The following is a 27,880-nucleotide window of genomic DNA, read 5'->3' as shown; positions in this document are numbered from 1 at the left end:
GTTTGGCGGTCCGTCCTCTCTGCCTACCCCTGCGGGGAAACGGCGTGATGGTTAGTTAGTTAGTTAGTTAGTTAACTAAACATACACTTATACTAGGTATTTATTAAGGATGTACCCATAGTATTTCTTAAAATTTTACCCGTAGTGTTTTTTAAGATTGTACCGATAGTATTTCTTAATAATGTACCCATAGTATTTTTTAAGATTGTACCCGTAGTATTTCTTAAGATTGTATCCATAGTATTTCTTAAGATTTTATCCATAGTATTTCTTAAGAATATACCCATAGTATTTCTTCAGATTGTACCCATAGTATTTCTTAAGAATGTACCCATAGTATCTCTTAAGAATGTACCCATAGTATTTCTCAAGAATGTATCCATAGTATCACTTTATTATTTAAAAAATTATTATTTTTTTCTAAATTTTAGCGTAGTGTGGTAATTCTATTCAACCAAGAATCGTTTTGAAACACAAAACCAGCCTAAACTAAAATTAGTAGTAGGTAGTAATTAAGTACGTACCTAGATTATTTATTAATTTAATTATTTTGATTTTCAAATTACTATTGTTTATTACTCTCTGTATAATTTTCCTAATAAAAAATACAAATCCCTAACTGTTGGCGGAATCTTTAACATTATTAAAAAAATATCTATCTTATGTTTTCTATATTTTCAATCAACTCAACATTAATCAACACAAAAAAAAACAATTATTGCAAGTTAAAAATCAACGCACTCCGGTCTTAAGCTAATAATAAAGTGGGCATACGTTGACCGGAGCACATAACGTCAAAGAGTAAGGTGTTGTCACTGCTCTCGTCCATGTAATTCCGAGATGAAAACATTTTCCTCTTAGCGGACCTTGAGCGTTCCGCGGCGGCCGTCTTCCTTCCTCCTCGCTGCGCGGCCGTATCAGCCGATCAGCCGATCAGCACGGCCGTATCAGGTATCAGCCCCGCGACAAGGCGGCCAACGATCAGTGCCGAACGAATAACCGACGACGCCGGACTAAAGCGCGGACGCCGACGCATTAAAACGACGCTTCAAAACCGCGAAATACCCGCTGTAAAATATTCATAAAAACAAAATTTAAAAAAAATATACTTAAATTATTTTTATACCTGTGAAAAGTTAATAAGAATTTCTTTTTAATTTATTTTTTATTGTGATGTGTTGTGACTTTTGATGTTTTGACGCAGAGTTTGCAAAACAATTTGTAAGTCAAAACACAGCGTAATCGTCGCGGTGAATGTCGAAGTTTGTAAAAACGCGGAAACGTTCAAGTCTCACAGTGTTCTCGCAACATTGACAGTGAATAATTTTATTATGCAACTCTCAAATTACGACATTTCGAGCTGCGAGTTTTTATTGTTGTAACGTTACAGCAATTGTGGCTGCGTACAATGCAGTTATGACGGGATAAAATAAATAAATAAAATTGTGAGCACAGCGATTATTAGGAGAATATAACTTTGTGACTGACTTCATTATAAAGTAACATTGAATTAAAAGTGTTTGAAATATCTTGAATTATATACAGATTAAATACAAACAGCTGATATTATTTGTCTCTGTGACACAGTTTCAGCAATTTCAATAATTTTCAACTTTAATACATAATACAATAATAGCCGTTGCACTTAACAAGGAGGGTCGTGCAAATCGATAAAGTAAACAGATCGGGTGTTAGAAAGAAAGTGAAATCTCTCCGGGATCAGCTGATGGAAACACTTAGCACTTTATTGCTGAGAGATGCGATTAAAAATTTTTGCTGAGTTGAATTATCTCACGTAGGACTTGTGAGTGACATTATATTGTTTACATGGCTTAGTGATTCCTCGTCTGCTTTCCATTCTGCGACTGGTTTATTGTATTTTGAAAGATCAGCTGAAGTTTCGCTGATCAGCTGATTATCTTGAGATAAAGGTGAGTTGACATTTTTTTTTTTTCATTTCAGTTAAGCTTTTAGAATCGTTGGACATGCTCAATACAATTACGTTAAACAAGAACAAACATGGTCGAACTGTCAAAACGCAAGAAATATTGATAAAAGATAAAACTCTAATGCAGTATTTTTATTTATCTAGCCCGATGTAAATAGTTGTATTTTATAGTAATTATTAAATTGAATTGAGTTGTTATTTAACAAAAGTAGAATTAAGCGTATCCAGCTGTCCTGAAAGATTATCTTTGTATTTAGAAATCAAACAGTTATACATATATATTTACATGTTAATTTGCATTGTATAATGAACATACCACGATAAACCAAATAGGTTCCATTAAATTAAGTAGTTATATCAGAAATATAATAGTACAATGTAAACAAAAACAAAAGACAAAATGTGAAATTTTAGAAAAATAAAAATATAACATTATTGTAACGTTTATCATTAAAAGTGAAAACGTTAAAAATGAGTATCCATAATTTTCGCATTACGTGATAGAGATTTAGCCAGTTTGACTTTATACATGTTTTCAAAGTACAATTGAAAATGTCTACTTCTCGTGGTAGTATTATATTCTTTTTGATCGGGGTTTAAAAACAACCAAAAACTTCAATAACTGTCGTGGAGAAATTATAAAATAATATCATCGGTTTTCTGTAGACGACAACACCTAGTCTGTAATTTAGATAATATAACAATAAATTAAATACCTAAGTGAGTTTCGAAATCATTAATTACTATCCGAATTATTGTTTTACTGCTGAAGTAAGTACCGCGGCCAGTTTGCTCGCCCACCCTTACATTGCGTACTTTATAATCAAACCTGAGTGACCGCTCTACATTATCGAAGAATGTCTATTTTTTTATGTGAAACCGCACAAGAGTCCTAACTGCTCCCACAGACTGGATACATGAGACTATGGTATCCCCAATTGGGTTATGTTGTGAGGCTGAAAGTAGTGAGGAGGTGATGGAGATGAGGAAGAGGAAGGTGGGGAAGTACCTGGCTATTCAGATCTGGTCGCCAAACATGGCCAAAGCTCTTTCAAGCAACGTTTCAATTCTGAATGGTGGTCTTACATCAGGGCAATACTGAAAGTATCTTCCACTCCGAAACGTGCCGCAAATATACTATATATTATTCAAAATGAGTAATTTGTGAAATTAACACAAATTAATCAAATAAAACATATTTATTATTATTTTTCGGAATAACTTATTGAGTAAAACCTCAAATTATAATATTTTAAATATTGAAGACAATATTAGTGATTTTTAAACGAAAATCTGAAACAGAAAAATCAGAAAAGGAAACGGTCACATCTGGGACTCGAACCCAGGACCCTTGTCTTTCCGGGACAATGCTCTACCAACTGCGCTAATGGGACCCTATCCTCCTCGGTCACTTTTAACTGTATCATACTTCGAATAAGAACTACCAACGTTGTCTTCATTTTTTCACCGCACATTTTTATTGGCAACTATCTTTATGTATGATCGCAAGATTCAACCCGAACTAAATGCAATCCTAGACAGCGTCTTATAGATAAACCTATCTTATTGTTTTTATAATTTGAGGTTTTACTCAATAAGTTATTCCGAAAAATAATAATTCATTTTCTTGACTTGCAGAAAAAGTCAATAGATGTCGCACATTAAAAATAAAAACAATAAGATAGGTTTATCTATAAGACGCTGTCTAGGATTGCATTTAGTTCGGGTTGAATCTTGCGATCATACATAAAGATAGTTGCCAATAAAAATGTGCGGTGAAAAAATGAAGACAACGTTGGTAGTTCTTATTCGAAGTATGATACAGTTAAAAGTGACCGAGGAGGATAGGGTCCCATTAGCGCAGTTGGTAGAGCATTGTCCCGGAAAGACAAGGGTCCTGGGTTCGAGTCCCAGATGTGACCGTTTCCTTTTCTGATTTTTCTGTTTCAGATTTTCGTTTAAAAATCACTAATATTGTCTTCAATATTTAAAACATATTTACTTACGCGCGCCGGGATTTGATCCCGCGACCTCCAGCTTGCTAGTCGTAAGCCTTACCACTCGACAACAGAGGCGGTAGGTATGACGCTGATAGGTAAAATTTAATAATCACAGTGGATAGCGACATACATCATTTTCATTACAAGTTATGCATAGTAAAAAGACTTCTCAAGGAAGAAATCTCAGGACAAAAAATCCCATCACAAAACCTAACTAAACTTCACGGAAAGATCTATGCAAATTTTGACGTAATGTGTACTTATTAAATAAAACCATATAAAATTAACATCACTGCTGGGTTTTTCCTCCCGGATGTCTCCAGCGCACGCACACACTAGTACACCTGCACCTATACTAGGTATCACAGCAGGTAAAGCCATCCCGTCTCAGCTATAAATACAGCATCATCTATAAAGGCTACAGCCTACAGCTTCCTGAGGCTGGCATAATTATCAAACTGGTTGGCTATTTAGATATATAAAACACGAAAATAACCGCATTATCTATTCATGGAGGCCTTGAAATTTTGCTAAAAAAATGAGATTAAAAGTTGTATTAAATCCGGATTATAATACATATTCCATTATGAATAACATCTCACCTAAAACTGATGGAATGGAAACTGCTGTTGTGAAGACTGCATAAAAATTCCGTTTTATTTTTTATAATATACCTCTATGTGGAACTACGTTGTAATAATTACGTGAAGATTTTTCTTGTTACAAGTGTTTTAGGCTTATTATGATCACCCATTAAATGACTAGTCTGATATGTATTGTGTTTTAGTTCTTGTAACGAGTGTTTTTAGGCTGATTGTGATCACCCAGTCAAGGACTAGTCTGTTTTTTATTCTGTTTTTGTTCTTGTTAAGAGTGTTTTTAGGCTGATCATGATCACCCAGTCAAGGGCTAGTCTGATTTTTATTCTGTTTTTGTTCTTGTTAAGAGTGTTTTTAGGCTGATCGTGATCACCCAGTCAAGGACTAGTCTGATTTTTATTGTGTTTTTGTTCTTGTTACGAGTGTTTTTAGGCTAATCGTGATCACCCAGTCAAGGACTAGTATGATTTTTATTGTGTTTTTGTTCTTGTTAAGAGTGTTTTTAGGCTGATCATGATCACCCAGTCAAGGGCTAGTCTGATTTTTATTCTGTTTTTGTTCTTGTTAAGAGTGTTTTTAGGCTGATCGTGATCACCCAGTCAAGGACTAGTCTGATTTTTATTGTGTTTTTGTTCTTGTTACGAGTGTTTTTAGGCTGATCGTGATCACCCAGTCAAGGACTAGTGTGAATCGTCCTGTCGAAAAAAAGAGAGGGAAAATGTAATTGATATAATAACAAAATACTTACTTCGGTTGTCTGTACATCCTGCATAACTTTGGTCCAATGAACTCAAATTTGCTTTGAATTTAAATGTTATTTTCAAATATGAAACTGATGTTTCAAGAATTCAGATAATCCAGTGATTTTTCGTACAATAACAAGCCAGAAAATCTATGAAAATATCTATGCAGATCCATAATATGCCAGTATTCGTGTATTACTTAAGTCGAACCATGTACATAAAAAAATTGTGGGAGCAGGTTAGGTTAGGTTTTCAAAATGATTGAGTTAAATACGTTGATACCACGAAATCTAAAGTTTTCAAAAATAACCGCATGTGCAAAAAAATACTAGATTTCAAAAGCCCATTATTTAATCACCAAAAGTGGTCAACTTGTAAAATAGTAAAACTTATTTTATATTAATGATTCGCCACTTTGTTCCGCCACAGCAGCCTGCCTTATGTGGGTGAGGAGACTGTTATGCATGGAACGCTTAATCCGGTACACTTTTTTTCTTCTATTTGTGTTCATTGTTCGGCCGAAGAAAACGTGAACTTCTGAAGGCCTTCTACTGTATGTACCCTCCACTTCTGCATATACTATTCCTACACACAAGCACTACGTCACAAAGCTTCAAACATCCTTATAATCTTCTTGTAACCTCAAGGATTAAGTCGTCAAAAAGTTTTCAGCGCAAATCGCATTAATATTTTGCTATCATTATTAAAATTCCATCCATTCAAGTTCTGCAAATCGTATTTTTACTCATACATTAGCTGTTGATGTAACTGTAGTAATTATATATATTATATTTTTTTTAAATTAGGAATTGGTTCGATTTCCATAAAATACTATTAAAACCCGACAAAAACTTCTGTAATATTGGTTAAATTACTACCAATTTTTCGTAATTAGATACTAAATTCTTTTTTCTGCGGGAATAAAAACGCCATGTGGAAACACCTTACACCTTATTTCTTGCCAAACCAAATAGAAAAAAGCTTATTAAAAACAGTTTCTAACAAATATGCTCGTAATAACGCTTCTGTATTATCGCGTACACGGAGAAAAATACTGCTAATTTATTATAAATCGTGTTTAATTATTCGTGTTCCTATTTAAAAACGGTACTCCAAGCCTTTAACGAATTAATTGACAGACTTACTAACGAACTATCAGTAAAACACGAATGTTTTGTGAGGTTGTCGGAACACGTGTTAATAAAAATTCTAATATCGCATTTCGTCATAATATTTATCATAAAACGCAGCTGCATGAAAATGTTTTCCGGTACCTTATGAATGTACTCAAAGTTTATTAGGACACAGCCTGCAGTCCCCTTTTTAACAAGATTTTAATAAATCAGCAATTATCATTTTACTCCGTTTAATAAAGCTTCTGTCGCGAAGATTCTACGGATATAAATTCACCTTCTGGAGGCACCAAACTTTACTAATCCAAATAGAAAAAAAAGCTTTAAAAAAAAAACCTTGAAAAGTTACAAATTTACTGTCCCATTATTTGCCTATCTTGACTCTTGAACATTCACAGGCGAGCAGAGAAAACAGTGACTATATCGCTATCAGTGTGAGGTTTTTACTCTCCATCCGCCTTTGGCTTTGAGACGAATAATTAACGAACCTACTTAGTTTTTTTTAAATAAATTGTTGCCAGTAGTTTTCGCATAACTACAGTTCTACGTCCCTCGGCATGGCAACAAAACTTGGCATTTTTTAGGGTTTAGTAACCCGTGGCGGTTTTGAAGACAGTACTTACTCAGATTTTTTGTTAACTCTTTGCCGTGCGTCCATTATAAATTATTATAACCGAATGAAATGAGATTTGAGAAGATAGCGGTTAGACTGAAAAGCGTTAAAAATAATAACAATAAAAATGTTTCAATATTTATGCAATTACAAATGGAAAAGGAACTAACAAGGTACAAGCTAAATTATGTTGTATAACTAATCACAGAAAGCAATCATTCTACGGTTTGAAATCTACATAAGTTATTATATCTCTGATGAATCTTGGGTATAAGCGAAACCGGTAGGCAATAAATATTAATATAAGGCTTATTAGAAAAGTCAAAAGATGTCTCATATAACCAATATTGGATAGGTATATTGAAAACATCATCTAGCTCTTAAAAATATGGGAAATAATTGAAGATCATATTTTCAGTAATTTAAAAATGGAAGTGATGAAAACAACGATACGTAATTAGGTGGAACAAGCTCTAACTAACTAACTAACTAACTAACAATCACGCCGTTTCCCCTCAGGGGTAGGCAGAGAGGACGGACCGCCAAACAACTCGGTCTTGGCACACACTTCTTGCCTCATTCACACTCATACATCGTCTCATACATACTCTTATATTATTCTGACTCTTGACATGGCCCGACTTGAGTATCTGATTCACTTGATCGTACCATGTCTTCCTCGGGCGTCCCCGACTTCTGCTACCATTCGCATTTGCATCACACTCGTATATCCTCCTTACACTCCTATCTTTGCTCATTCGCTCTACGTGCCCAAACTATCTAAGCGTCCCTTTCTTAATCTTACTCATTACGCTTACATCAGCCTTGCACTCTTTACGGATCTCCACATTCCTCACACGATCAAACATGGTTTTACCACACATACTCTTCAGGGATCTCATTTCAAATTTCAAAAGCTCAATTGGTAGATATATCAATCCTTGTAAAACTTTTTTTTTTTGTGTTTTTTTTTTCTTTTTCAATTTTTAGTCTATATTATCTTCTTCAATTATTAAATTATTATTTTAGTAAAGTTTATAAGCTTAAATAAGTTAATCAGATAATACTGTTTTTTAATTGTGGTATTTACGCACAGTGATAATTTTGTTTATTTTCCAAATGTGTTTCTTTTGTCTGTATTTTGTTAAAATCATAACGATTACTCACCTTATAGTTATTTGTTTTTGGGGTATTATGCCGTGTTGCGCTACCTCCTTCTTTAGCCAACGTTTCGGACAGCATTGCAGTGTCCATCATATACTTTTGGACTTGAAAATCTCAAATCATACCTGATTACTCACCTTTTTATGTCTATTTTTGGATCCACTAATAATTCTGAAAATCCGAACTGCATGTGAGATTTTATTTATTTGTAGCATCAAATAATGGCTTACCTACGTAATATGATAACACGAGTAGAATCGGTGAGAATTCGCGGATTCACCAGAAACCAATAAAAAGTATGGATAACTAACCTTGAACTTTTCTGCAAACTCACCAACACGATACCACCTCACCAAGTACATATAAGATGTATCAACTTTATTAATACGATAGACCGTGTAATTTGTAATATACACGGCAGCTATTTTGCCCCAATTTAGATTCCTATTGCTTTTACTTGTACTTCCTTGAAAATGGTTTCGCCGAGTTCTGCAAGAACACACGCGAAGGTCTCATATCGCAGAATAACTTAGAATTGACTACATAAATGCAATCAGTATAGATATTGAATTAATCGTAATGAGTAATTAATTTCCGAGTTTTACAACCGTGACCTTGACTGGCTTCTAAGCAAACATACTCATCACGCAATGGTGCAAATGGGAAGGTAGAATTTTTAATATTTACTTCTTCACACATTCGTTCATTAAACTAATAATAAAACAAGTTATATTACTTTCACGATTAAGTATTTACTCTGTGGCTTGTCATAGGTACAATATAAACAAATTTTGTTTTAAACAAATATATTTTAGGACATCTCTACCGGTTTCAGAAGTGCCTACTATTCTTCATCTCATTTTCAGCGATCATACTTTCAATAAGGACACGGGAGTTAAAATTCTTCACCGTAATAATAAAGGATAAAATAGATTTCTTTAATAACCATGTAATTTTATCTTGTAGCCCTATTATAAATGTATTCCAGTAAACCACTCTGCTTACCCCTTTGTTTCCACTCCAATACATTGAAGAAAATATTATTAATAATTCTGAATGAAACATGAAACAGAACAATACACAGAAAATAAAAATGGTAACGGTTGAAACTGGCAATTGAACCCAGCACCTCAGACAATACTCCGACCTGAGCGATTGAGACCTGAACATTTTCCGTAATTTTTATCGATCTCATATTTCAGAAGACTCTCGACTAGCAAGCCGAAGGTCGAGGGTTCAAATCCGGGCGTGCGCAAGCAATTTTATTTGATTATTTTGTGTTATTTCAAAATTTATTCATTAAAAATAATATATAGTATGCTTGCAGCACATTCCAGAGTACTCCCCCACCTTTCCTTTCTCCATCTCCTTCCCCTCCCCACTGCCTCACAACATACCCCAATGGGGATCGAATGGTCTCACTGACTCTAGATGGTTGGGAAAAATTAGGAATTACCAATATAAATTCATCATCATCACTTTTGGCTCTACAACCCCTGGTGGGTCTTGGCCTCCTCAAGAGTTTTCCTCCACTCATCTCGGTCCCGCGCCAGCTCTCTCCAGTTTCGAAGCTCCAAGGCAGACAAATATTAATAAAAAATATATATATACAAAACCAATATTAATTATTCTCGACTTATTCCCAATGATTTTTAAATTAATAAATATTGCATTGATCAACATCAAAAACTATTCCAATAAATTGAACCTAAATATGTATCTATATGACGGCCGGCATAGTCCAGTGGTAACGCATTGGACTGCCATTCCGATTGTATATGTATCTATTGACGGCCGGCATAGTCCAGTGGCAACGCATTGGACTGCCATTCCGAAGGTCGCGGGTTCGAACCCGGCGTGCGCAAATAAATTTTATTTGATTAATTTGTGTTATTTCACAATTAATTAATTAAAATAATATATAGTAATATAGTATATTTGCGGCACGTTCCAGAGTGGAAGATACTACCAGTATCGCCCTGGTGTAAGACCACCATTCAGAATTGAAACGTTGCTCCAAATGGCTTTAGCCGTGTTTAGTGACTAGATCTGAATAGCCAGGTACTTCCTCACCTTCCTCTTTCTCTTCCCCACTTACCTTCAGCCTCACAACATCCCCCAATTGGGGATGCCATAGTCTCACTGGCTCCAGACGGGAGCAGTTGGGACTCTTGTGAGGTATTCACTATAAAAAAAAATATATATATATATATCTTTCAGTGTTTCGTATCTTATATAGGTTTTAATATGAGCCTGAAGAAGAAAGGACCTTTCTTAAACCAGTGGAGATGTGTAATAATAAAGTGTTTTAAAATAAATGTATGTACCTACTACCTTATTTGTAATGTAATTTACCTTTTTTTGTATTGTGCTGATACAAAGCACGCACTTTGTCACACGTGGACGGATGTGCGAAAGAATGCTTGCATTATTAAAACAATGATTTTAATAATTTATTAGTACTAACTTTGTACATTATTAGATCGCACGTGTCTCAGGCAGGAATGTTTGGTTTACATTATGCTTCGTTAGCCGCGGTCGATATTGATAGAACGGCATCACAATCTGATAAATTGTTGATAAATCATCTCTTATTGTTTATCTTGAAGGTTTAGAAATTAATTAAAATTATTTTGTTTGTAATTTTGGTGTCCTTTCTTATCGGAGGTTGATTATCTTCGTGGCAATCTTCGTCCTGCAGATTGCAGCCTGGAATAACATCAACTGTAATGGTAACGGTCACTTAGGTTTCGAAGCAACCATTCGGAGCGTCTTCTCCACTATTTTATTCAGTTGAGTAATCTTTTATTCCTGGATCCGTGTGAAGTAATTTTTCGCATTTTCATATTTATTATATGTTATAGTTCGAGCTACAAGACACAGATGGCTCTAGTGTAGATAGATCTTAAAGGTTATACACTTTTTCGACAGATGTCGGTAGAATATGCGTACGGTCGCCCCTCCATTAAAGGGACCAAGGTACAAAGAACCGTGAGGTTTCAATGGTATAGATTTTTGAAAGCGTAATAAAGATGACGCTCTCCTCCCGGCCGTCCTATACACTCATTCCTCATTATAGACCTTTGTTGGAAAAGGGCCGTCCTATACACTCATTCCTCATTATAGACCTTTGTTGGAAAAGGGACAAGCAGCATGGGAACGATAAATGTGGCGTGCCTCAGGGCTCCGTACTTGGACCATTACTATTTTTAATATACATAAATGATATTGCTAAATGGGGACTTAAGGGTACAATACAACTCTATGCAGATGACACAGTGATTCTTTATCACAATAATGATTTAAACGAACTTGAAAAGGAAATGGAAAGGGATATAGCTTGCCTGGCAAACTGGCTGCGATTAAACAAACTTAGCCTAAACATAAAAAAAACACATAACATACTGTTTGCAAATAAAAAAAATGTAAGTCTTAATATAAGTCTTGATAATAACCGCCTTGAAAGGGCTGATGTTACAAAATATCTTGGCCTTTTCATTGATTCACAACTCACATGGAATCACCAATTTAAACATGTTCTATCCAAAATTACTCCTATAACGGGTGTTTTATATAGACTTCGCGGGTTACTTCCTCCCTCTCTATTATAATCGATTTACCATGCTATGATTCACTCACATCTAATATATCTCGCCGGAATCTGGGGATTTGCTACAAAAAAAATGATTTCAGAAGTCCAAGTCGTCCAAAATAGAGCCCTGCGAAATATTTTCAGTTTACCTTGGGACACACATGTCAAAGACATCTACAGAAACACCCAAATACTTCCTTTTAATACCATTCCCACTTTTGAAATAACGAAAACTATATTACAAGTAATTCAACACTCGGCACATTCCAACACTACACTCTATTACAATTGCGACGTACACCAACACAACACAAGAAATCACAACAAACTTCATATACCAAAAATCAAATCAACAAAATATGGACTAAGATCCCTAGAATACATAGCTCACACAAAATATAATCAACTACCTAACGAGATCAAATGTGCAAGTCAATGTAAAAAGACCCAAACTAACATGCTCAAACTTCAACTTATTAATGACTATCTGAAATAATAATGTTGTGTATGTCCCATTATATGTCCATTTAATACATACAACTATATGTTTCATGTAATGCGTATAATTCCCGCAATGAGTTTATTAACTCCTGGGAGTACAATGCTTTATATAATATACTATATTCTGTATTGTATACTTTTAATAAATAAAATAAAAAATAAAAAATATACGAGTTTTTAGTATAAATAAACACGCAATATTTTTTTGTGAAGGAGGTTTAATTATCAATTAGAACCATTCGCAACAGTACATTTTAATTTGTTTTTTTTTTACATTATTTATTTGATTAACAACTTTTAAATTGCATGTGTTTTGAGATTTTCACTGCCAAAAGTATTATCATGACTAAGCTTACTAGCTCATTATATTATTATCTGGTAACTCATCGAATACATATTTTTTTCTTTCTTTTTGAAATATTTTGTCTTTGTATGTAGTATTACTTTATTTTTGTGATTACTCTATGTTTGGTTCACTCAAATGTAAATTGATAACCTCGATACAGGCTTACTCCTAGTGAGGTTGATTTTTATGAGAAAAAACCATGATTTCTGTATGGTGAAATGCAAAAAATAAATGAACTCGGCTCTTGGCATCAAGCAATAGACGACTACACCAAAACTAAACGCAGAAAACCACATTAAAATGATCAACGCGTTTAACATTTCTGCATAATTTTAATTCATATTCCTTTCTCACAAATTTAAATAACTTATTCCATACTATGTTGTCTCGGTTAAAGTCACAAGGAGGAAATCCATAATTAGTTTTATTTTGCTATATAATTTGGTGACCGGATAAATCATCACATCTTTAAAAAGTTATATAAAGTCATGGAAAGTGATGAAACAAAAACTTTATTTACTGGGTTAAGTAGGTTAGGTTAAGTTAGGTTAGGTTAAGTTTAAAAAAAATTGTTTCAAAGTGTGTTGAATTGTCACTGTGTTGAGTTATCATAGAACCATAATACTCATGTACAAACTGATTAAATGTAAACCGTCTATTTCCCGAAAATGAATAAATAAATAATATAAACGCAAACTTCAAAATAATCTTCACATCTGCCCTAATGATGGAAACTGTAACGCTGTCCGGAACGTAGGCTAAAGGAGGAGGAACCGCAACACTTTATAGTAACCAAAAATTAATCAGTATAATAACTTCTAAATTAGTACCCTCTCTGACCGGGGTGTTGTGAGATTGCGCAAAATTATAATGTGTATATTCACATGCTAGATGCTTTAATGTTCTTGTTTTTAGTGTTCAGAATTCCTTTATTAATAACATTAACAACACTAAAACAACCCAAATGGTAATAATAGTAGGTACGTTCTAGCATTATCTGCAAATGAGCGCCTCCGGTGATCGAATAGTTGCTCGGCATGCCTCATTATGGCAATTTTCAGATTCACACAACATCGTGATGTTCTTTATGATATTCCAATAAGTAGGCTGATAATTGGTCACTAAATATCTTCCCTGAGAGCTGAGGCTGCGAAATACGAGGCTAATCGACACTTCACATAGCGATGCGTTCTTACACACGTTATCTTGGATGTTGTTAATGCTGAACAAAGGGCCTTCCAATTTGCCTTTTAACATTATTGTTTTTCTTATTGGCAACAGAATCTTCAGCTTCAGCTTCCGATGGTGTCCGGGAAGTCGTAGTATTGCGAGAAACTAGTGAATCCACACCACATTTAGAGTCGATTTTGCAGTATCTTATTTTGAAGTAGGCTTTGTTTAATGAATGCTTATTTATCCGCGTCGTCTGAAAAAAATCAAGCCGAATAAACATTTTTATTTTACTGAAAAAATGAAATGATTTTACTGAGGATTGAACCATCCTTCCTAGGAACTAGAATCGACATCTCAAAAAATGCCGATCTTGTAGGGCCGACAATATAAACTACTGTAATATCATCGGATTTCAGATAACTGCGTTAAAAGCGATAAAAGTTGACAGAATGCATTGTCATCACAACGAGTCTTATCTGCCGAGTTTCAACTCGATTGGGTGTCGGTAAGTGGGTTCATTTCCGCTTCCAAGATTTGCATTCATTAATTCCGAAAAAAATGGTTCATATACAAATTCAAATAGATGTATTTAAATAGAATTATGTTATTTGTGAGTGTTAGCGAAAATGAAGTAGATATGCGCGATTATCAAAGTCGCCCCATATTACGGATTTTATTATAAGCAGCCTACAAATTTGATCTGGGGTCAATAATCGCGGTCATGATCGTTTTGTCATTCGCACGACGATTAGTCGATTAAATTTCTACAATTCCGCCTTCAGATATTTGGTGACCTAAAATCTATTATTAAAAAAAATATATTTAATTTTAAATTATTCGATTGATATTTCAAGTATTTTGCGACATTTCATCTGTCAAGGTGATCACAAAACTGTGGTCGCGTAAAGCACGTGACTGCGCGCATTTCGTTGTTTTTCGCTCAATCTCCACCCACGGGAATTATATTAATAATACAAGGAAAATTATTGTGCAAATGATAAATATTTTATTTGCTCACACAACTACATCCTTTTTATATATCTTTTTAACTTGAAACAACACACCAAACCAACAGGTTTCATTGCAATTCTTCTGCTTTCGTTAGAGTAGAGACGAATAAAACATAAACGGATCTAATCATAGGTATTTCACACTATTGCACATTACACAATCTGTTCATTATTGAACATTACTTCTAATGAAATAGTGTAACTTCGTGTACGTCGCTTTAATTTGTAACAATATGTCTTCCGTTTTCAGCACAACCGACCTTTATTCAGGGGAGATGGTAATAATTGGATAATTCATATAGCGCTGTTTTTCTGAAAAGTCACCTCTGTAACTGAGATACATATGTGTATAATCAGGAGTGATATACATAAAGTAACAGTATTGTATTTGAAAATAATATGAATAAGCTAACAAAATGCAATTTTAAACAAATCCACAATGTAAACAACTCCATAGCGCGTTGTTTACAATTGAACGTTTTGAAATTGTTTACGTTGAGCCTGAATTATAAAGAAAGGCTTTGAAATAGGGCACTAGTTCAAAATGCGCAGTGAATACTCATAAAAAGTTAAGAAAATAAGACAAACTTCAATAAAAATTTTACTACACTAACAACTCGCTATTCACATTCCATGCTAAATATCTCCCGTTCATAAATAATGTCGACAGCTAGTCCGAAATTAATCCCATAGGTGCGTTATGAATTCTGTTCTGAAATTCTAAGAAATCTGTTAGCTGCCCGGGTGCCCAGCGAATTTGTACTGTTTTTGCAAGAATCGATAGGTTTTTTTTCTTTTATTATCGCGTTTAGAGGTGTCATTTACAGAAGTTAATTATTGATTATGTTGTATAACTTTTTACATAAAAAAACAAACATTTTCTTGGGTTATTTGTTATTTCTGTAAGCCTAAAAACAGTTTATAACTAACGACATTATATTCATTAGCCACAGACGCCTTAAGAGGAAGCTATAAGCCAAAAATGTGTATATTCTTGGTATGCCTTATATTGTCACAAATGTAGGCATCAAAATGACAAACGGAGTCTAGAAACGTTCGATTTCAAAAACAAAAGTATTTTTTTTAAATATTTATTTTGTAAGTAATTTTCTAAGAAATCAAAAAAGTTAATCAAGGAAAACTGTCACATATAATCTTAGCTATAATACGTGTTCATACATTTCTAATGATAAAATATTTTGTTTAGTAGCTTAAATTTATATTTTTATTAAGTAATTTATTTTTTAATTGTATTCTACTCAAGGGAAACGATAATAAAACCTTCAATTTATCTAAAGCATATTTTTTGGTATTCATAATGTGTACCAATTCGTTATAAAGATTAATCAAAATAGAGATTTAGCATTAATCTTCGCCTTGTTGTATTGCGTTGTTAGGTCATTAATCTATGCTGCAGTGATTTTATAACATTCCTTTAGATCTAGGGGAAAATATATGCATAGTTATGGAAAAGACCAACGAAAGATTTATAAATGAGGGAATATTTTTCGATTAATCTTCCAATGAGATAGGCCACGAACCGTCACTGCTTAAAATTAAAAATTACTTCAGTCTTCCTGCCAGCTGCTAAATGTGCAAAATAAATAATAAAAGTGCGGCCGTTCCATCTCCCACCGCTACCGTGGGAGGTCAGATTACAATCGAATCTATTACATAAATCATCTCAAGCAAGTGCTTCTAAAACCGTTGAATGTGCTTCAAACGTTAAATAGATAATTGTCTTTGATTGGATACCTACTTATCTGTCAGATAAACAGGTAATTTATTGTCTAAATATACTTATAGGTATAATATTATGATAACTCATCATCATAACTTAGTTGCCATTTATTATTTGCATATAGTTTACTTAGCTACACCTACGTTATATTGGTATTATGATCATTAAGAATTTGATGAGCTTGGCAAACTAAAAAATGTGCAATATGCCCCTCCGTGTAGTGCGCTGTGCCTAGCTTTGCTGAAGTTATTCGGAATTTTTGGGGAATTCAGAATGGTGATAAGTGATTTTTTTCAGCTGATTCCGCCTCCTACCAAAATGCGTATATACGCAGCAACCCATCATGAACCTAAAAGCCCTGGACAGAGCATTAGTGCGATTGTGTATGAATGGCATTGAAGCCAAATCTATGGTGAGGGAAAATTGCCTGGCAGCCAAACACCTTTAAACCCATAACCACCTTTTGGAATGATTTGCGTGGAAAATGGAATTATCTGAACTATTTAATTGTTTTTGGGTATTTCATGAGACAAGGAATGGGATGTCATTAAAAAAATAAGATGGTTTTGGCATTTTTCTTACATCTTTCCCCTCACACCGCATCTTTGGATTGTTCTCAAATAGCTCCGTCCAGGGAATATTAGGTTCATGCATCAACCCTAAGGCGCATTATTTCATTTTCTAGACTCTACAAGCTACATTATTATAAGAAAATTATATGGATTCCTATATCTAGCTTCTAACTACATGTATTCGTTCGATATACCTAGCAAATACACAATCATAATATTAAATGTGCGATATTCGCGTGGATTATCGACAAATGGGTTAGATGATAAGGGTTATAATTTATAATCTAGGCAGGTACGTGCCTATGTAAATTAACGCTCTGTTCGCTGAACCAAAAAGATAGGTATTCGCAAATGTGACTTACGGAAGAGTTGGTTGGGATGTTGGCAGCGCTCGTATGGTGGAGGTATTCACAGGCAATCGTATAAAATTGCATTAATTATAACTCCGGATAACATTCGAATTCACACGTCGGTTCTTTTATCGGTACGGTGTTTTGTTAACTGTCATTAGATGACGTTGTCGCTACGAAACATTATATAAAACAATAAAACATTCAAAAACTATAAGGAGTTCTAGTGGATTAATTACCGTTGGATTGATATGATGCTTGACGGCTGATCAAAATGTGATTAAATGCTGACACGGTCCAAGAATCAGCAGTTACGGGAGCACGTGTTCAAATAATATATACAGATATCCCTAAATTAGTTACTCGGAATTGTGCTATTGTATGGTGAGGATAGAACATCACATAATGTCTTGTGTACACTTCTAACACTCTTCCTTGTATCATTTGGAGTGTAAATCTTGACTGCGTCCGAAACAATAATTATTAAATTCACTTATCCCGTCCCTAACTTATGGCATCCCTAACTTATCTTCCAACCCAACATTTGTATTCTAAAAACTCCATAACCAAAAAAACCTAATTGAGAAACACTTCACACCAAACACAACTTATTATAAAAATAGGATTCCCCGCACGGTAAAACCCACTGAACAAGATATTAGAGATTCACAAAAATACGTATGTGATAAATTAAATCAAATTTACAAAAATTCGTCACATTTTTTGTACACGCAAAAACGTTTCAGAAGCGCTCTATAGTAAAAAGTTCCTCAGGTACTTAGTCATTGAACAACAATGGTAAAAATGTATATCTTGTCTATACAGTCTGTTGAATACGATAAACATCAAATGTCAGGCTTTATGAGTGATGATCTTAGCTATAAAGGTAATTTTGTCATCATTTGCATATTTTTACGGCACGTTTTTCATGTCCTCTGTTTACTGTGCATAATTTGTCATTGTTAGTATCAATTCGATGGTAATATTTGAAACAATTATCAATATTATCACTTACCAGCGACGACTTAAAATTTCCATTTTCTTATTTGCAAACAATTTAAATACATTTTTTGATGGGACTTAGATTAAATTGTTTTGAATAACGCATAGCATAGCGTGTTTTTGGGGTATTATTATACCTGTAAAAACATTTATTTTTTTACTATAAAATATCTATTTTCAATTTTCAATCTAGTTTCGCCTCATCTTGGTCCAGCTAGGGAATTCCAAAATTTCTGATTTCAAAAGAAGAAAAAAAATTGGTTTAATTGAGGATTGAATCTTCCTCTCCAGGGACTAGAGTCAACCGCGCTAACAACATACTTTCGGTACTCTGTGATGCTCGATACTCTTGCGTGAAATTATTCACGTTCAATGAACTCAAATTTGTTTTGAATTTAAGTGTCATTTATAAACTAGCCGACATCTACCCGGCGTTGCTTGGAGACTTTTCTGTACTTTATATAAATATAATATGTATATATGATATACATAAACCTTCCGAAAGAAATTCTCTAAATGATAGTAAAAACCCCATCAAAATCCTTTGCGTAGTTTAGAAGACCTAAGCGCACAAACATACAGACGCGAATAGCGACCTTATTTTATACTACGAGTATTTAGTATAAAATGAAGAATGATTCAAACTTTGAGTTAGGTACCTACCTATGATTTAATAATATTTTATCAAAAAATTATTTTTATATTGTTTTTCAAATTAGGAATTATAAGTAAATAATAATCTTTTTGGTGGTTTTGATTTTATGTAACCATTTATTCAATATGGGGACTTTAAGGACGAGTTGTTTCATAGCTTTGAAATTTGATGAATTGTTCAAATTCCGAGAAACAACCCGTCATTGATATTTGATTCAGTATTTATACTACCCAGTTTATTTTTGATGAATCACAGTAAATATCACAAGACACGTTTTATGGTAATATCGGAATGTGAATCGACGGTTCCCTTTTGACTTGCAAATATCTCCATTGTACACTTCAGGGGGATTTAAAGATGAGACGTGGTTTAGCTGCCGAACACATGAAATGCTTTATTATTCACGAGTTCGTTGACATTGATTTATGATAAAGGGCATCTTCGTTAGTTTCAAATGCATCCAGAGACGCTTCAACTAAACCGTCACTAGTTATGTACCATTATTCAATTCACGATTTGAATTTACTACCAAACTGGTGAAAATGATAATGTAAAAAATATACTAAAGTTATGTTTATGAATCTTTCATTAAATATATGTATTGAATTTATGTATATGATGTACACATCTACCATTAAAAATAGATACATCTACCATTAAAATATGTATTGAATTTATGTATTTGATGTGTATCTACCATTAAAATATGTATTGAATTTATGTATTTGATGTATATCTACCATTAAAATATGTATTGAATTTATGTATATGATGTGTATCTACCATTAAAAATATGTATTGAATTTATGTATATGATGTGTATCTGCCATTAAAAATATGTATTGAATTTAAGTATTTGATGTGTATCTACCATTAAAATATGTATTGAATTTATGTATTTGATGTGTATCTACCATTAAAATATGTATTGAATTTATGTATATGATGTGTATCTGCCATTTAAAATATGTATTGAATTTAAGTATATGATGTGTATCTACCATTAAAATATCTGTTGAATTTATGATGTTTATCTACCATTAAAAATATGTATTGAATTTATGTATATGATGTGTATCTATCATTAAAAATATGTATTGAATTTATGTTTATGATGTGTATCTACCATTAAAAATATTTATTGAATTTATGTATATGATGTGTATCTACAATTAAAAATATGTATTGAATTTATGTATATGATGTGTATCTACCATTAAAAATATGTATATGATGTGTATCTACCATTAAAAATCGATGTGTCTCCTTTTATAACACTAACTTCTATTATAGTATTTATTTAACCTTTTAACTTTATACTTCGAAACTAATTTTAAACTTATATCTACATACGAATTGAATGCCATTTGCATATAATATATGCAAATGGCATTCAATTATTATTAATACATATGTTTGCAAATTTGACAGCAAAAACATTGATATGATGACAAATAATAAGTATAAAAAAGCAGCATGATTGTAAGATACTCTCAGTATCGCCCTGGTGTATGACCACCATTTAGAATTAAAACGTTGCTTGAAATGGCTTTAGCCGTGTTTGGTGGCAGAATCTGAATAGTCAGGTAGTTCCTCACCTTCCTCTTCCCATCTCCTTCCCCTCCCACTACCTTCAGCCTTACAATATACCCCAATCGGGGATGACATAGTCTCACTGGCTCCAGATGGTTGGGACTCGTGTGCGGTATTCACATAAAAATAAAAAAGCGTGGCAGTATTATTAGCGGCGTGCGATTTGCAGTCGCAACTCGGGCGCGGCGACCTTCTCGACAAGTTATTCACGCAGCAGTGCCTCCTCGCTGTCACAGCGTTTAGTTCGCTATTATTATTGTCAATGGCGGGACTCATTCCACTTAGCCTAGAGTCGGAGCATCACGGTGTATTTTTTGTTTGATTTTCGCCTGCGGCATACTTTCAATGGCCATCTCTATTGTTTGTACATTCCTTATCCAAGTATTGAGCTAGCTGAAAAATCAATCTACTACGATTAATACTTAATTTTGAATACATGTGAAGAGTACGAATTTATTCAGAAAAATATTATGATTTATTTTTATTTTATTTATTGTTTTTATTTTAGTAATTTGTACATTTAAGTTTACAAATGACTAATTAATTATTACATACAAATATACTATGTTTTTTTTTCTTGCTTGATGTGGCTCCTACACAACATCTTGAACTTTTCAATTGGGGCAGACTTAAGGTTTTCCGGCAGTGCGTTATAGTATTTCATCCCTTTATATAATATACTATTCTGGGTATTCGCTTTGTCCTTCTTTGGTAGCCTAATTTGATTGTACGTCCTAGTTTTATGTTTGTGTATGTCCTTGTTGTATACAATTTTATTCGAAAAATATTTGGGTAGCAGGTTGTTTACAATTTTGTGTAAAAATATCATCGTGTTCAAGGTCAACATCTGTTTCACCGTTAGCCAATTTAGTTCGTTTAACATTTTATTTACTTTTGAATACCTATTTCGTCTGAGTATTGTTCTCATTGCTCTATTTTGGAGAAATATTTTGATTGGTTAAGGATAGATTAGATTGATAATGATAGTAGATATATAAATATTATTTGCGGAATCATTTGAAATCCTAACATAACCTCATAATGTAATTACAGATAAAACGTGAATTCTCTAAATAATCATTACGACAATTGTTCGCAGACACAGATGGTGATGGTCACAGGCTCTGTCCCAGTAATATGCCACTTCTAGTTCATCCACGTCCATACATCATTTAAGGCGATGCACTACGTCGTGTAATATTTTAAATCGAGCCGCTATCAATAACACACCTTACTTAGATGGCGATAAGGCTTAAATTCCCGCTTAACACCATCTACCTTTTTTGATTTATGCAAGAAAAAAACATGGCCAAAAAGTGCCTTTTATTTTATTTTGTGGATTTTCAGGCACAAATTTTTTTCGATCATTTTATAAATAACTTAATTTTCCACATTATACAATAAAACTATAACCGAAAATAGGTTTGTAAGTAGGAGATTTTGTACTTTAAACAGTTTTCATAGGCCTTATACATTATTTTTTTTCTGGGCTTATAAAAAGACTTATCTAAAAAATACTCGATCATTTTAAAGGCCAAGATGTATTCTACTCGCAGTATTTAATTAAAGCATCTGAAATATTTCTAGGCAACCAAATTTTCAAACTAAAAACACTTGATTTTGCATTACTACATAGTGCATCGCCTTAACAGCAAATCGGGAAGTATCCGACAACTTTTACCATCCATTTGCACGCCATATTATATTTTCCTGACACCCTTCTCACTACCGCATTCATCAGTTGGGACCCTTGTATGGTATTATTATATTATTGGAATCATCAGTTGGGAGTTGGGACCCTTGTATGTATGATATTATTATTGTTTTATTGTATACCTACATTTATTTGATATCAAGATTCAAGGCTTGGAATCAATGGTAAGACTTAACTTCTCTGATTCTTTGTTGTCTTCATATTGTTTAGACCTACAAAAATTTAATCAAAGTTCTTTAAGAATTCAAAATTTTCAGAAGAAAATTGACGAAACGCCCCTATTTTAAAACCTTCAGCTGCTAGCGGACAAAGTTTTCACAAATCAAATATTATCTATAAAATCATAAAAATAATGTATTATGATTTACATGAAGGAGAAATTTCCACCACTTGGATTGCTAACCTACCTTTTCAAGACAATACACCTTTATTCATAAAGTAAGATTTTTTTCATTTAAATGGTGAATTAAATATAAAACGTTTAGTAAGGCTGGTTTTAAAATCAAACGGTTAGATATATATAAAGTCTAAAATATAAATATTTAAACCTAACCTACGTAACTTATTTAACCTTGTTTTTGTTTCATCACTTTTCATGACTTTATATCACTTTACTATCTCTCCGGTCACCATATCAAAAGTACTATTTTCGGTTATTATAACTCTGGTTCAATGAACTCGGATTTGTTTTTGATTGAACTGATTGTGTCATGAATTGGTACAAGCAATAATGTACCTGCATATAATATAATAAAATTTTAATAGTTATTTACTAATAGTGGTAATCAAATAATAAAACTTTTAGGATAAAAATAAAAAGTCGTTTAAAACTACAGAAATTCTATAAGAAAATTCACGAAACGCCTCTGTTTGAAAAACCCTCAACTGCTAGCGGACAAAGAGCCAATCATAAAGTGATGGGACTCATTTGATGTCTAATTACTTGACATAAAACAGTATAATGACCCGCGGAGTTGTCTTAAATCCCTCACTTATCGCTAGACGCTGGGCTAAGTGGCGTTACACAATGCTTTTTTTCATACCTATTTCCATGTAGAAAATATTTCCCGACCTGTATAAAAAATCCTTGCTTTACACGTATCATTATTTCATTCCTACCATTTCATACAGATATTTGCTATTAGAGAAGAAATAATATTTCGGTATGGTACTAAATCATCAAAAATGGCAACATCTCAAACATCACACGAAACATTGATAACATTGATCACACGAAAGCTTCTGTCATTTGCCGTTGCCGTTGCCGTTAACAAATCATCAAAAATACATCCGAAATTCACAATACCGAACTGTATTCACGTTCACAATCAGTAATAAAACCATATTATTGTATTTTTATCAATATTTTAGATATTAAACTGAATAAATTTGCAACATTTCCACATATAAAAGTAATGTTTAACAATGAGAGACGACTAATTTCAAATAATGTCCGCCATCTTAAACTGTATGAAAAGCGCTACCAAAATAGAAACATGTCGTTTTTCGTCCAGCATCCATTTGAAAAGACGACCTATACGGTATCTGGACATCTGAATCTTATAAAACACCCACACTAGTATTATGTGGTTATAAAGTTCAGGAGATACTATATAAACACTAGATTCATAAGGGAGTATACTCTGTGTGAGAGATAATTGAACTGTGTGTTCTAATACTGAAGGGAGTTCAGGGAGTCGATGGATTGCTTTTGAGAAACACGGCTGAAGCAATTTCATGCAACGTTTCGATTTTGAATGGTGGTCTTTCACCAATGCGATGCTGAAAGTATCTATTCATATTAACGATGTGCCCATGTTAATATAGTAGTAGGAGGTCGGACGTACGTCATCGACGAGAAATCTTCCTTCTCACACGTCTTGTATGAAAACCAAAAAGACAGAAGATGTTTGAATGATGACGGCACTTACGACGTCTCTCTGGGACTATTAGGAGAACATATAAAACAGATTAATATTTCAATATTATCTTTTTAATCGCTTGTCTTTTTGACATCTAATAATTAGTAGTACAATAGATTTAGAGTTTTAATTTAACCATTCGTTTTGGACATTTTATGCCGAGTTTGCAAAACGTCTTGAGTGATCGCACGCCATAATATGCTATTTTTGACTAGCAGATATCACTCGTTTAAGATTTTTAATTTTTTTTTTGAAAATCCTAAAAATATAGGATAAGCGGTAAAATATAGCTAAATTCGTGGGCTATAAAGCACTATAATCAGTTTTTATGTCTCGGTAATAAAATTCAAAGGTATGATTTTGAACTTTCCAACGCTAACTACAATTATCCAACTCATATTCCAGTTATTGACGCGAGCACTCAAGTGGTTAATTATGTTAAGAGTTATGTGCGAAAAAACTCCAATTTAAAAATATACATATATAAAAAACAAACGACCTTTAAGAAAATATTTGTACAAGATTCTTCGAAATTAAAATTCAGTATAAAATTTATCACTCTGTGTCTTTGTCTCTAAAGATACGATCTGAGATGAAATCTCAATGTTACTAATAAATTAACTAAAAGAATATTGGCCTAACGCTGTCTGAAAACCATATTTATTTCAATCTTCTCATAAATCTGTTCGTGCATCATTAATTAATATTAGCATAATTAAATATCCTGCTTCTTAAGTAGACATCCTTAAGTCTGGAATGTAAATTGAAAACTTTATTTAAAAAATCACTCATCTATACAATACTCTTTGGTAGCAAGGTCTAGTATGTTGATTGTTGATGATGTTGGATCTCTTGATTGTGTTCTTATGTCAACAACAACTGTCAATTGTCAAGGTGAAGTGATCTTTGTTCTATCGAGGCAGTGAAGAGGTCTGTCTGAGTTGAATTCGGTCTTGACTGAAGTCAAGTTGTTTGTTTCAAGTCTGCATTGAACGTTTACATTTAAATATTTTTGTTTAAAAACGTTTTTTCAAAAGAAATATATATTATAAAGTAAGTGTACAATGTGCGTGCGTACTCAGAAACGAATTCTGGTACGATCAAGGGAGTTACATGGTGTGGTAACCCCTATCTTCCATCCATGAAGAAGGTTCCCGTTTTTACATGAAGGGCGTGCTTTTCAAGATATAAGGGCTGCAAGTTTTGCCCTCTAGAAATTTATAAAACATTCCTCAACATTCGAGAGTATTTGAGAGCATTCCACAAGATTCAAGAACATCCCGGAACATTCTGGAATGTGGTTGAATGTTCGGGAATTGTCAGGAGCGTTCGGGAACATCCCGAAACATCCCAGATTATAATGAACTAAAAATGAGATTAGAAGCCGTTTCCTGATAAACTTTTAGTAAATTCGCAATCGTTACAATACATTGGTATCTTTAAATAGTATAAAACAAAGTCACTATCCGCGTCTCTCTGTTTGTGTGAGTTCTTATAAACTATGCAACGAAATTTGATAGTTTTTTTGTACATGGTTTTTTTTGTACATGGATATTATATTTATTGAAAGTAGAGAAAAGTCGAGCAAAGCCTGGTACACATTAGCTAGTCTACAATAAATCAAGTTCAAAATATTGCAGAGGAATGTTGAATCATTTTATTATCTCTATATCAGTAATTTGGTATATTATTATGACGAAAACAGTTAAAGATTCACTCATTGGCTGTCGAATGGATCCAGTATGAACCAACGAACCTCACAGCGATTACTAACTTATTATTTTTTCTAAGAAAGGTTCTTCTAACTGTTTATCACTTTGTTATGTCAATATTTATTTTATTAAAAAGACAAATAACTTAGTTTACATTACTTTAACGTTTAGATGTTGTGTATAAAAATATAGTTGTAATAACTTATTCCCGAGTGTGATTTCGTTTTTTGTAACTCCTTATTGATGACAAGACGAAGAACTGATTTTGCATGATATCAATTTAAGTTATCATGACGAAAGTTTTTTTGAATTCAAGTTATTAAAAAGGTTATTTGTTTTCATAAAATCGACAGTTAATGTGTATGGCCAAAATAAAAACAATTATTGATTTCCTCCTAATGACTTTACCTCTGATAATACAACTTTTAAAAATAAAAATAAATATAAAATTTATAAATAAATTATAACAAACTAAAAATCGCTTATTGCAAGTAAGAAAAACATTTATTTTATGGTGTTTATTCTGGTGGTTGTTTAAGATGGCATATCAAGATAACATATTACAAAAATAAGACATTATTATGTGCGAAGAGTTTTAGTTAGTTCATCTTTGAATAACTTCTTACGCATTGAGTTTAACATCAAATAAACTTACGTAGGTGCATAACGTATATATCGAATCGACAATGTGTAATCATTAATTATCACAACAAAAAACAAAGATAAATTTTCATACTCACAAAAAAAAGTATTTTCTCTTCATCTATTCCTCTATTGCATAACTGATGACGTCATAATACGCGTTTTTTGTAACGAATGACCCATACTTTAGTCTGAGATCTCAGGGCCAAGGATAGCCAAGAACTGAAGATGGTTCGTCGGCAAATATTGAGATAGCTCTTTAAAAAATTCAAGGCTGAACAATAAGGATATTGGTTATTATTTATTATTATATAATTTTGTTTTGATTAAAGATCATAATGATAAATACCTATGTAATGAGATAAAAAAATATGTAATTTGGTTTCAATGATTGCATTTGATTCATGGATTTTAATTGATTTTATATGTACCTAAGAGCAGACGTTACGACTTTTGGTGTATAAAAAAGTTGAATAAGGAATTATGTAATAGAGTTTTTCACGAATTAATGTACAATACAAATTGAACAGGTTTTATTGAATATCAATTAAACCTTTTTCTAACAATTTTTTTCATGTAATCTTCTATCTATCTATCTATATAAATAAAAATGTTAATGCTCGTTTGTTCAAAATGTTAAATCTCCGAAAGTTCTTCAATAATTGCCTTGAAATTTTGAAATAAAGTTATATCCGAATACGAGCGTGTTTTTATATGGATGAGACAGGTAAAAATATGTTTTTTTTAAACAGGCTTTTTTTTAAAGCGCCATCTGTTGGACGTAAAAGCAACACGCGCCATTGTCTCTCTATCAGCACAGACACACTGAGCCACAGTAACGCGTGGCGTTGTACAGCTAGTAACAAATATAAAAATACTTAAAATATATATAAAAATGATTTCACAAAGGGGAATGAAGAATACACTAGTACAGGTATAAATACTTGAGCATTTGTGTACTTTACATTTTGTTTCGGTACGCTATTTCCGTTAACGTAAACCAAGTAAGAATAATGAATCATAATTCCATTCAGCATAATGTAGAGAAAGTAAAGGGCATCCGGCGCTCTGCGTTTCAAATAGCCGTCAAAAACAGAAATGGCTTACCGCAAGGATTTCAACTAGGTCTTGTTTAATAATCCAATTATTTAATTA

At 33.0% G+C, this 27,880-nt stretch overlaps 1 protein-coding gene across 1 annotated transcript in view; it reads left to right on the top strand.

Annotated features, from left to right (window-relative positions):
• The first annotated feature begins 945 nt into the window (after positions 1-945).
• mol (dual oxidase maturation factor 1 mol) overlaps positions 946-27,880 on the top strand; it is a 99,864-nt gene continuing 72,929 nt past the window's right edge. The window contains exon 1 of the mRNA XM_089636129.1: positions 946-1,931. The gene's annotated coding sequence lies outside the window, so the exon portion shown is untranslated. The remainder of the gene's footprint in view (positions 1,932-27,880) is intronic.

Source organism: Hesperophylax consimilis, chromosome 10 (assembly GCF_061612785.1).
Source record: "Hesperophylax consimilis isolate HC1 chromosome 10, BYU_Hcon_1.0, whole genome shotgun sequence".
Taxonomy (NCBI): domain Eukaryota; kingdom Metazoa; phylum Arthropoda; class Insecta; order Trichoptera; family Limnephilidae; genus Hesperophylax; species Hesperophylax consimilis.
The sequence above is the reverse complement of the archived record's forward strand: the minus strand, read 5'-3'. Positions and strand labels throughout refer to the sequence as shown.